We start from the raw sequence: 13,932 nt of genomic DNA on the forward strand, positions 1-13,932 counted from the left end.
ATGGCTCTGAGCACTATGGGACTTAACATCTATGGTCATCAGTCCCCTAGAACTTAGAACTACTTAAACCTAACTAACCTAAGGACAGCACACAACACCGAGCCATCACGAGGCAGAGAAAATCCCTGACCCCGCCGGGAATCGAACCCGGGAACCCGGGCGTGGGAAGCGAGAACGCTACCGCACCACGTCTCCATGAACTGACTGCGTCATGCTGAGATACATCCATGACAAGCAAGATCCCAAGATCTGTCACCAACAGAACATTGTGGGACTAACTCATATGTCAACCCAATCCCAGTGCCAGCACTCATGGTATCAAGAACAAGACACAACAGTTGTCGGTCAGACTGCCTTAGGAGAGAAAATAACAGCTTCATACCATCCTTCCCAACGGAGTCAGTGCATGCATCCAGGCAACAGGGAGAGGCAACGTCATAACTTGTAAGTGGAATCACACTGCCAAGTTCTTTGTGAATCTGATTTCACTTTCTAACCACTGCAGTAACGTCACACACCTTCTCAGCCCGTAAAGTTTCATTTCGTTTGCTCCTTCTCTTGTTCAAATGTTCAGACCTAGACTTACACACTAATTAAACTAACTAAAACTAAGAACAACACACAGACACCCATGTCCGAGGGAGGACTCGAACCTCCGGCGGGAGCGGCCTCACAGTCCGTGACATGGCGCTTTAAACAGCGCGGCCACTCCGCGCTGCTCCTTCTCTTGTGAATTCGTCACTTTTTTCGTCAGGCAGAGTATATGTTAATTAACAGCTCTAACAAAATATCGACAAAAGTAGCACTACTGCGAAATTATTACATCTTAAATAAAATATTAGAATTAGTAACTGTAATGAAAGTATGTCCTAATACTCCTGGAAATATGGGGAAGCGCCAGTCAAGCACCTTCTCCATTCCAAGAAACCCGTAATGACATTTGCAACAGACGTAGACTTACCCGTTGTTCGCTTATGTATGATTCTTGTTCCACTGTAGTCTGCTTGAGCTTTTTCAGAATTATACTTTTATCCATATCTCCTAGTTTTCCTGATTTCTAATCATGCCAAATAAATGCCTCTTTTCCCACAGAGGCAACATGTGTGTATGGTAGTTAATTCAAACCCTGCGTGATCCGTTCTTTCTGGTGCGCGACGCTTATAACTGAGTGTTAATATTTTTCCAGTACACAGAGATATGTCGAATAGGGTCCATGAAAATGTAATATTCGTTTCGTTGACTGGAAGCGTCTTATTTTTATCGTGCATAAAACGTTCATCGCCAAGTTATTAACATGGCTCGATAATTTCAAAATTCCTATGTTTTATCCAAAAATTCTTAGCTTGCTCTTTTGTCCAAAGGACATTTTCTAAGTACTGTGACTGGCGTAGTTCGCGGTGTAATTGAAGAAGTTGCTGTACTTTTCGGAATAATGTTTTTCTGCACTCTTGTAACAGTTTCACAAAATATAGTTTGTAGTCTCAGATGCTACAGCCTAGTCCAATACTGAGATATCCCAACCGTCTTGATTGATCTTTAAAACACCTGCTGACAGATGGAAGCGCCTGTTCCCAAAGTTTATACGTTTGTGAATGACACCGTCTATATTTTTCAAGTTTCTACTGCAAAACGGCTTTTAACAGTTCGTTATTTATGCACGAGAAGTCCAGTTTCGTAGTTATGCCACTTTTAAGTGATCCTGCAATATTAATTGAGGGTAATGTTTTTGTGTAAAGTTGTAGAAGTATATTAAAAGTTGATTGGCTTAATTCTACGTTGACAATTATTTTCCGTACGTTTTAAATGTTACAATATAACATCCTGGAGTACTTTGCTGAGGTTATGTCTCCGTTTTTGTGCTTCTGGAATTCGCCACTTTTGTATTTGCCTTTATGTTCGTTTGACAGGAAAGCTTACTCCACTGACATATATATGTTTACATTACGCGGAAAATCAACGATAATAGCTGCGTTATAAAGATCGTATGATTGTATCTTTTCATATATTGTGCTGAGATATTTTTGTGTTGAACATTCTGCTGTTTTTAATTTATTTCCTGGTTTCATGAGGCAGTGAGGTTTATTATTTTCCATTCAGGAAGTCGCTAAAGTTTCCCCAATATTGTTTGCGTTTTGGTGCCACGTTTTCATTAAGATTCCGTCTCAATAAGCGTTTGTGAGGAAGCAGATGTCGTCCACAAGAACTTTATTAACTCTTTATTTATGCAAGATGAGTCCCATTTCGGCTATTATTCCATTTTCAAGTGATCCTGCGATATTAACAGGAAATAATAGAATTACTGGATCTCATCCTATCACAAAACTATTTAAACCTCTTGATCAAAATTTACAAACTGTGTTATGGAGTAGCAAAGAACAACTGCATTGCAGGCATGATTCCTGATACATTTATTAATACTTTATAAGACAAAAAAATAGGTACAAACTCGTCCACTTTAGATAAAATTATCTACTACCACAAACACTGAAACGACAAGTTACTACTTGCAAATGATAATGACACTGACGTACAAACTGTCCTCCAAATACTAAACAGGTTACACCCTAAAATAAAATTCACGATAGAAGTGGAACAAAACAACGCAAAAAATATTTTTGACCTGACATTCAGCAATAATAACTACGGAGATACGAAGTGTGTAAGAAAGCGACTACCACAGACATTATTGCGAACGATCACTTCTGTCATTCAAATTCGCATAAACAAGCGTTCTTTAGATCAATGATCAACCGAATCACGAACATACGCCTTGACACTGACACAACACAAAAAGATATAGAAACACTACGATTCATATCATAACAGAGTGCTTTTAAGCCAGCAATAGTACTCAAACTACAAATGCAATACATACAATGAAAAGCACAAAGTGTAAATAAGTAAATAAATAACGCTGAAAAGAGACGAAAAATATCACAGAAAATCCACTTACATCATAACTCCATGAATTGGCCAAATTTCAGGAAAATTCTATAATGTATTTCAGAATTCGAAAGTGAAAATGGGTTATCGTTCCAATACCTTAAATACAAAAGTAAAAAGAGGACAAACTAATAATTCAAATTTTCTGGAATCTAGGCGTGTGTGAAATCACATGAAATGAATGTAACCAATTTGATATTGGACAATCCGATATCAACTTCGTAGTCAGATTCAAAGAACACCCTCTAAATAGTGAACGTAATCAATGCACTTTGCGCAACCAAAAACACAAAATAGAGCCAATAGAAAACGCAATGAAAATTCTACATTGTATTCCAAAATGACCTACACGGAATTTCTTGGAAGAACTCGAAATCCATATCCATACAAATGTGTATCCAGACGGAATTCTTAACAAAAGAAACAGAAATCAAACACAAACAGTATCTGAGAAACTATATTGATTACCCACCAGAAAAACAATAAATTTAAGTGCCTCCCGAGAGTAGGAAATACATTAAAAACAGCAGAATTCTCAACACAAAAGTATCTTAGCACAACATACGAAAACAAACAGTAACATGCTCTTGGTAAGTAGCTATTGCCAGTGATTTCCCGCGAAATGTAAACACATATGTGCCAGTGGAGTAAGCTTACCTGTCAAAAAACATAGGTTCAAATACAAAAGTGACTAATTCCAAAAGCACAAAAACTGAGAAATAGCCTCAGCAAACCACTGCAGGCCGCTATATTGTAACATCTAAAACGAAAGGCAAATAATTGTAAACCACTCAGCATATAATATACTTATATAACTTCATGCAAAAAAATTCAATATCGTTAAAATTTCAGGAGCACATGAAAATGGCATAACAGCTGAAATGGGACTCGTTGCTTATAAATAACGAGTTAATGAAGTCACTGTGTTGCAGAAACGTGAAAACAAAGATATACTATGTCGTTCACCGACGAAACACGTATTGCATTTCCATCAAAAAAGAAGCTTATAAGTTCCTGTAATATCTACGCCCTTCTACTGTCTTGTTTAATTTCTGAAGCAAAACACCGTTTTTGGTCTAAATTAACGCCGAGATATTTCACCTCTGTTTCTCTCTCATTCTGTTCCTGTACCCTGACTATAGTATTTACTTTTCACTAGATCTTTATAAATAATAAGCAAATTCCCTTCTTGGGAGTAATAACTTTCCATTGCTCACACCACTGCATTAAATTGTCCACGATAATTCTGGCCCTAACTTGCAACTCTCACCCAATATTACCAGTAACAAAAATAAGTCATCAGCATGAGCTATCGACCTCACAGTTGCATCAACATACTGTGAAGATGTCATTAACTGTTACACATATACAGCCCGAAATGTATGCCTGAACACTGATCCCTAACACCGACTGGTGCATTTGGCGACAAAAAGCTAATAATTCATTGCTTTGTAGGTAATCATATAGACACTCTACTTCCCCTAAACAGGAGAATAATTAAGTCCACCAGGCACTCTAGAAGGCTACAGAAACATCAGTCGTGATAATAATTACGTATCTGTAAATTTATGGGAGAACCAGACCTACTAACGAATTAAATGCACCAAATGTCGAGTTCCCTTTGTGAGTCACGAACTTGGACATTGATTTGCCACCGGTAGCTCGGAAAGTGCCAACAGTATTTCTAAATAGAGTGTACCTGCATGTCCCTCGCATCATAGTCACGCCCTCTCTAAGCCAGCAAACACCCATCACTAATTGGTCAGCCCTTAAGACTTCGCAGAGGCACCATACGAGAGATAGTTGTCAAGTTTTAATAATCACTTCGAAGAAACAGAGTTATGTATAAGGGGCGATCATTAAGTATCCGTTCGGATACCGTGGAGTCTAGAATCGGTATGCCAATCAGGCAAATTCACAGTGAGCATTGAGGCAGTCATCCCACCGAAGCAGTTTGAAGATACCAGTTTAGTAGAACGTCGTGACCTGCTGCGTGAAATCCGCACATTATCGTTCGACAAGAATCTTCGAGCCTTCAGTATCTTTTTTAAGAGACCCAAGAAGTGTCATTTGCATTCCCGTTTGGATGCATTTGGTAAGAACGTCGCCATAGTTCACGTTTCCACATTTACCGCATTCATGTCGGAAACACGAATGCCGCATCAATCTCCTGCCTACATGTCAGTGCTTATATACCAGCACCTGAAGCGCGCTACTGAAGCAACGTGCTCAAATGGGAACATTCTGATCGCTTATCACAGCTTTTTTTTTATTTAGATATATTTCTTCAGTCGTGGTACAAACTGAAATTTCCGCGCTATAGTAGCACATCACACCACTGCAGGCCCCAATACAACATGGAGGTTTCCAATCATAAGGTAGAGTAAATCGTTTTGTGCAACAGTGAATGCTGTATAAGTAGAAGCGTGCAGCAAAGCACGATCATACACGGCCCAATCACATCTATGTGGCCACTTGCCAAAAACCTGAATAACCCAACTTTTGCAGCGTGGGCGAGCAGGAAGAGTCAGTGAGGCTCTGGAAGGTACGGGACGGGATGTGGAACCATGCCGACTCCAGTGACGTGGCCAGCTGTGCTAGGTTTCTCAGTTGAGCGTCCTATGGCACAAACAGCCAGATGGATGTGGCGCCTCGCGGGGTAGCCGCGCGGTCTGGAGAGCCTTGTCACGGTTCGTTCGGTTCCCCCCGCCGGAGGTTCGAGTCCTCCCTTGGGCAACGGTATGTGTCCTGTCCTTAACGTAAGTTAAAGTTAGATTAAGTAGTGTGTAAGCCTAGGGTCCGATGACCTCAGCAGTTTGGTACCATAGGAACTTACCACAAATTTCCCGTGGATGTGCTCCCACAGATTCTCGATTGGGTTGAAATCCGTGGAGTTTGGTGGCCGGAAGTGTACAGTAAACTCATATCGAAATAGGCGACAGATGGATAGAGAAACAATTAAAATCGCTCAAAAGAGCAAAGGCCGCTGTACCTGATGGGATACCAATTCGATTTTACACAGAGTACGCGAAGGAACTTACCCCCCTTCTTGCAGCAGTGTACGGTAGGTCTCTAGAAGAGCGTAGCGTTCCAAAGGATTGGAAAAGGGCACAGGTCATCCCCGTTTTCAAGAAGGGACGTCGAACAGATGTGCAGAACTACAGACCTATATCTATAACGTCTATCAGTTGCAGAATTTTGGAACACGTATTATGTCCGAGTATAATGACTTTTCTGGAGACTAGAAATCTACTCTGTAGGAATCAGCATGGGTTTAGAAAAAGACGATCGTGTGAAACGCAGCTCGTGCTATTCGTCTACGAGACTCAGAGGGCCATAGACACGGGTTCACAGGTAGATGCCTTGTTTCTTGACTTCCGCAAGGCGTTCGATACAGGTCCCCACAGTCGTTTAATGAACAAAGTAAGAGCATATGGACTATCAGACCAATTGTGTGATTGGATTGAAGAGTTCCTAGATAACAGAACGCAGCATGTCATTCCCAATAGAGAGAAGTCTTCCGAAGTAAGAGTGATTTCAGGTGTGCCGCAGGGGAGTGTCGTAGGACCGTTGCTATTCACAATATACATAAATGACCTTGTGGATGACATCGGAAGTTCACTGAGGCTTTTTGCGGATGATGATGTGGTGTATCGAGAGGTTGTAACAATGGAAAATTGTACTGAAATACAGGAGGATCTGCAGCGAATTGACGCATGGTGCAGGGAATGGCAACTGAATCTCAATGTAGACAAGTGTAATGTGCTGCGAATACTTAGAAATAAATATCCCTTATCATTTAGCTACAATACAGCAGGTCAGCAACTGGAAGCAGTTAATTCCATAAATTATCTGGGAGTACGCATTAGGAGTGATTTAAAATGGAATGATCATATAAAGTTGATCGTCGGTAAAGCAGATGCCAGACTGAGATTCATTGGAAGAATCCTAAGGCAATGCAATCCGAAAACAAAGGAAGTAGGTTCCAGTACGCTTGTTCGCCCACTGCTTGAATACTGCTCAGCAGTGTGGGATCCGTACCAGGTAGGGTTGATAGAAGAGATAGAGAAGATCCAACGGAGAGCAGCGCGCTTCGTTACAGGATCATTTAGTAATCGCGAAAGCGTTACGGAGATGATAGATAAACTCCAGTGGAAGACTCTGCAAGAGAGACGCTCAGTAGCTCGGTACGGGCTTTTGTTGAAGTTTCGAGAACATACCTTCACTGAGGAGTCAAGCAGTATATTGCTCCCTCCTACGTATATCTCGCGAAGAGACCATGAGGATAAAATCAGAGAGATTAGAGCCCACACAGAGGCATACTGACAATTCTTCTGTCCACGAACAATACGAGACTGGAATAGAAGAGAGAACTGATAGAGGTACTCAAGGTACCCTCCGCCACACACCGTCAGGTGGCTTGCGGATTATGGATGTAGATGTAGATGTAGATGCATATGAGTCACATGACACTGAGACAAAGGAGCAAAACAAGCAATCAAAACGTGTGGATTCGCCACTACCGAAAAAGGCGGAAGCACAACGATTGTCGGACAAGTTGATGGTGAGGGTTTTTTTGGGTTTCCATGGCGTGGAGCTAAAATATTATGCTTCTCGGGGGTAAAGCGTCACAGAAGCATATTACCGAAACCTTCTGGCGAGGTTACGGGATGCCATCAAGCGAGGCGTCGCAGAAAGCTGTCGTAGGAGGGCCCGGGTTCCCGGGTTTGATTCCCGGCGGGGTCAGGGATTTTCTCTGCCTCGTGATGGCTGGGTGTTGTGTGCTGTCCTTAGGTTAGTTAGGTTTAAGTAGTTCTAGGGGACTGATGACCATAGATGTTAAGTCCCATAGTGCTCAGAGCCATTTGAACCATTTTTTGTCCTAGGAGGTAGTTTGCTCCACGACAAGACCAAGCTTGTGCTGGACATAGCGCAGTCACATGAACTGTTTCTGTGAACTACCAAAATTTGCGTCACCGCCGTAGTCTCCTAGCGTGGCGCCCAGCGAGTTCTTTCCTCTTGTAGGGAAGCAGCCTACTCACGCTGTAGTAAATTCACATCAGTCTTTCCATTGTGTGCCAGTCAGTCCGCTGTAACTAGCTCTGATGTCATAAATGTTGCGCCATACTTTTAAAATCAAGTAAATAACCTGAAACGGTTCTAGCATGTCAGGAGTAATACTAAATTAATATGTGTTGAATATCAGTTCGATAACTTTAACCATTTTCGAAATTTGGACGTTTTTCTGTAAAAATCATTGGCGCAACAGAAAAGAGCTAGAGAATTAAAAATTTATATTTAGATTCCTTTTCCATAATAATTTAATAGAAACAGTACTTTGGATCTCACAAATTAAAATTTTTGTTGAAATTCATAATTTTCTGGTTTTTGTCTTAAAAATTAAGGAAGCAAGGCAGATTAAGTAGGCTAATAAATAAGGCTAGGATGTTTATATTTAAGTGGAATGGAGATCCGCTATAATCATAAAGATGTGAGAAGTTTCAACTGAATAACTATAAAACTATAGCGATAGCGTATCTCCAAAGGGCGAGTTCAGAGCTCGTCTACTGCGTGTAGTGTAATTAAATTAATTCTCTCGCCCAAAATATTTAACTTAGCCACGTCAAACTTTTGTTATGATTACTTACCTGTGTGCTGAATGCACATTTAAATTGAGAGCTTCATCGGCCATCAGCAAAAGAAGCTATGATTTATTCGGTAACTTAATGTGGTGCATTATTAGCCCAGCGGCTAGTCGGGAGAGCCGATTTGATCAGGCGTTCTCTTAGCCGTCCGCACCGCGGCTTTATATATAAGAACGCTGCGCGAGGAAGCAAGGCCCCAGTTCTCTCCAGACGCTGAATAGCACACCATCTGTGTCGGGAGTCGCGCCGCATCGGTATCATTGCTATAAACAGCCTCGGATGCCGTATTAAGTTACTCGGGATACGCGTAACCATGAAATCATTTGGGATGATTTTAATTATCTATCTTCAGTTTGCGTATGTCGTATTTTCACGTGCCGTCGCGGGACAGACATTCTACCATTATTTAGCGTGGAGTTTGATGAACATTATCATCAAATTATGGCGAGCATTGATTTAAATATTTAATTTGGACAGCAGATGAAGTGGGCACTAGGAATTCTAATTACAGGCTTCACGTTTTGCTAATCACTTTCTGGTTGCCAATATTGTAGTTAGAGAGCCAGTGTTGAGAACTGCAAAACAACAGCGTAAATAATAGGAACACTTATATAACAATTAATTCCACCCGCCGCCGCACATATGGTTAATCGGCCGGGAAATGCAATGTTTCTACATTACAAAACATTTTTTACAATATTAATTCCACCCGCCGCCCCACACTCTGTCCTCGAATGAAGAAACTATTGTGTAGCGGGCATTTCCATAAAGAGGACGAGGTGATTTCCGAGTTGAAATATTTTCTGAACAGCCAAAGTGATGACTTCTACAACCAAGGCTACCGAAGAGCCATCCATCGTTGGGGAAAATGTGTCGCATTGAAGAGTGAAAATGTAGAGAAGGAGTAACACCATCACCAAATGGCCACAGCTCGATTTTTTATAGATGATAATTAAACCTTTATGGTTACCACTTGTTCACAGGAAACAACTTCATCTACTTCTACATACACATTCCGCAAGCCACCGTAGAGTGCATGGCGGAGAGTACCACGTACCACTACCAGAAATTTTCATTCCATTTTCAGTCTCTAAAAGAGCGACTAAGTCTCTAAAAGAGTCTCCATACTAGCAACAATTTCTCGCATATTATCTTTGTGGTTCTTACGCGAAATGTACGTCGACAGCAGTAGAATCGTCCTGCAGTCTGCCTCAAATGCCGGTTCTCTCAATAGCAGCTTGCGGAAAGAGCGTCGTCTTTCTTTCAGGGATTCACGTCTGAGTTCCTGAAGCATCTCCGTAACACTTACGCACTGATAGAATCTACCGGTAACAAATCTAACAGGATGCCTCTGAACTGCTTCTATGTCTTCCTTTAATCTGATCTGGTGGGGATCCTAAACACTCAAACAGTACTCAAGAGTGGGACGCACTGGCATTCTGTATGCCGTCTCCTTTATGGCTGAGCTACACGTTCTAGCATTCGCCTTCCCTATTACCAATCTGACGCGCTCATTTTATTTCATATCGCTTTGCGACGTTACGCCTAGATATTTAATCGGTGTGACTGTGTCAATGGAGTATTCGAAAGTTACAGACTTTTTTTCCTATTTATCCACACTTACATTTTCCTACATTTAGGGCAACCTAACATTTATCACACCAACTAGAAATTCTGTCTAAGTGATTTTGTATACTCCTACAGTCACTCAACAATGACATCTTCCCGTACATCACAGCGTCATCAACATACATCCGTAAACTGGCGCTCACCCTGTTCTACCACTCTTCACCGGAATTGTTAATTGTTGGTAAGGCGGATGCCAAGTTCAAATTCATTGAGAGAGTCCTTAGAAAATGTAATCCATCAACAAAGGAGGTGGCTTACAAAACACTCGTTCGACCTATACTTGAGTATTGCTCATCAGTGTGAGATCCGTACCAGGTCGGCTTGACAAAGAAGATAGAGAAGATACAAAGAAGATCGGCGCGTTTCGTCACAGGGTTATTTGGTAAGCGTGATAGCGTTACGGAGATGTTTAGCAAACTCAAGTGGCAGACTCTGCAAGAGAGGCGCTCTGCATCGCGGTGTAGCTTGCTGTCCAGTTTTCGAGAGGGTGCGTTTCTGGATGAGGTATCGAATATATTGCTTCCCCCTACTTATACCTCCCGAGGAGATCACGAATGCAAAATTAGAGAGATTCGAGCGCGCACGGAGGCTTTCCGGCAGTCGTTCTTCCCGCGAACCATACGCGACTGGAACAGGGAAGGGAGGTAATGACAGTGGCACGTAAACTGCCCTCCGCCACACTCCGTTGGGTGGCTTGCGGAGTAGAAATGGAGATGTAGATGTAGGACCCCTGGCGACACCATTGTCCCTGACCAACAATCGCCGTCGAGGACAGTGAACTGTAGCATAATACATAAAAAAATCTTCTAGCCACTCACATATCTGGGAATCTAAACCGCACGCTCGGACCTTCGTCAACAGTCTGTGGTGGGTTTGGCTTAGCTCGCCTTAAGCAACCCCGCTATAGTAGCTTTGATTCCTTCGTGGTTAGTGCAGCTTTGTCCTGTAAGATTGGTCCAGACGTTTTAATAATCTCCCCACTGACCGTTAGAGCAATAATTAAGTTCGGGTTTTGTGTGAGCCGTCCTGTACTGGCTTAGCCGCGTGAAGCTGTCGGCGCTATGGGACTCCCGCCGGGCTAGCAGTGCGGCCTTGACACGAAAAGCGGCGAGCACCTCGGCAGCACTGAATCATACGCGAGGCCGGCCTGGCGGCTGCGGCTTATCTCCCGACACAGGCGCTGCGCGTGCCATGGAATTCCTCGCGCTCCCTGCATTGCCGACACGGTGGCGTAAACGGTAGCACGTCCCACTCGGATACATTCTGCGTTTGTCTTCTGTGCGAGTGCTCTTGACTTATGACGGCTCGCAGCTTTCCGTGAAACTTGCTAACGTGACACGTGACTCCGACACACCCATTTATCATACGAACACCCGGCGCAACACAGCGCACGTGTGTAGGATGGCATGCGATTAGTCTCTGATACGCGAAATTCCGTGCTCACTGTTCGCACAATGCAGTGAAGTGGAACTTAACGGCCACAGTAAGTAAGGAGTCTATGGAGATGAAATTGCGGTGAAGAAACACACCAAAGACGACCTGAATAGATTGGCAGAAATCATAACGTAACACATGAAAAAGTGAACCTGCAAATAAAAGAAAGTAACACGTGCAGATGTCGCGGGTAAGACAAGATAATGCCGTTCTGTCTGCAGGTAAAAGACGAACTTCAGTAACCCAGCCGACGCACACTCGAAAGTAATTGCTTTGAAAGGCCTTAGCTATCACGTTTTCATTTTTGCAAAAAGTGAGGTCGAAGGGCCCTGAAGTGTGCGTCTAACACGCACGGAACCTGACCGTGACCAGAGTGCAGACCTTAGAGTATTTCTTCACCGTTCCAGTTAGCGAATCTTTTCCCCCTGGCATTGTTATGTGAATAGGGCCCTTAGGATAAAATTGAGTGATTGATTTCGCGTTAACAGTAGAAGATTTATCCATTTATTAGTAACACAAATAAGTAGTATCATAAGACTATAAATTTAATTTGTTCTGAACATAAAGTTACGTTCATTGAATTGAATAGTAATTTTCCTTGGCTAAATATTACGTCAAAAGCGATAAAAGGGAATGATAATGCAATATTAACTTTAATTTAGCGCCGTTTTCAATACGATATAGCATAGTACAATGAGATGGTGCAAGAAAATTTGGAACTACACCGAGTCCAAACGACCACTGTCGTTATATACACCTTGGTACTCGAACCTCACTTCACCGGTACATACAATGCACAAGAAATACCTCAGAAACTAACCTGAAACAGATCAGAATCATAAACAGAAAACAGCAGTGCCTTCTGTTAGTAATAGGAGCTACACATACAAAATTTAGCAAGCCTACTGTCCACTGACAACATAAACTTGTTCAAGGTATGTAGAATTATACATCGAACACCAACCACTGTAGGCCACGAGTTCAGTACCATCAATTATTAACACAATCTATTGACGCACTGCACGTAAGTAGTTGTTGGGTAATCGGTTATACTATCCAGCAGATTACAGTACCTGTTCAGAATTGACCGTTGCTTGCTACGATCAATTACGCACACTTCGTAGCCACGATATAACTCCGTGTCTGACGTATATGGAACATAGACATACTATCAGCAAATACGTAAGCCACAGCTCAGCAGACCCACAAAACAACACTGTGCGTGCGGACGGCCATATTTCAACAACTCCGCTCTCAACCCGCGGGCAGACCGCCGGCCAACTGTCTCTGTCCTCGTTCTGCTCACTGCTTACAGTGCAAGGCACGCGGCCAGATAAACCCTTCCAAACCACAGAGACAAGACTAACTCGCCAGCGGCAAGGTACAGGAAGTGGTGTCAACCTAGAAGGCTAAATCGAAATAGCGCCACACTCTATACATCATCCATCTGCACCGGATTGAAATCACAAGTTCATCGATTTCTCCAAAAATATTTCGTTGCAGTCATGTCCACGTAAATTAAATTCCCTTATTTTCGTCTATTCTAGCGATTCCAGCTGGTTCGTAACGGACCTGACATTAGACCTCAATTTTTTTCGCAAGTTGGAATTACTTTGGAGTGGTCCCTGATAAATATCCCACATTCTGTCGGAATCGGTGTGTCGTAGAGTCCTGCTTCCCTTCTAACTTCCAAATCAGTGGAGAAATTCTGGTTCCTGGAATCATGGGCCACACAATTCAGTGAATTACATCCCTATTAAAGTGATCTACACTGTTCCCTCGGTCTGAGAAATACACTGCTCTGAATTGCTGTCATGTACAGTAACAAGAAGTGACATGTCCTTAACCCGAGGACTGATTTCAGTACCGCAGCGCGGTATTTGACATTGTCCTGAAGTAGGTATGCCTTCGCCTTCTCCGACCCTCGAACTGACTTACTCAGCTTGCTGCAGGGGAAACTACAGTTTAAAGTGGATTCCAAACCACAGTGCAGTTCGATATTTTTCTCATCCTTAAATAATTTCTGGAGGTAATAAAACTGATAAGTTCAAGAAAATATTCAGCACCAACCAGATCTGAACCCCAGACCACCGTCCACGACGCCACAGTTCTATCAGCTGTACACTATGGTCCAGGAACGTGAACAGATAGAAAGTCGAATAGAAAGAACTCCGAAATCCATGAAATAGGAGTGATAAGGGGTATCCTTGAACTAGTCAAAGATGGAGAAGAGTGCAGAAAACGGTAAAACACCCCAAGTGTACGATTTATGATGGATGGA

The sequence above is a fragment of the Schistocerca nitens genome, chromosome 3 (genome assembly GCF_023898315.1).
Source record: "Schistocerca nitens isolate TAMUIC-IGC-003100 chromosome 3, iqSchNite1.1, whole genome shotgun sequence".
Taxonomy (NCBI): domain Eukaryota; kingdom Metazoa; phylum Arthropoda; class Insecta; order Orthoptera; family Acrididae; genus Schistocerca; species Schistocerca nitens.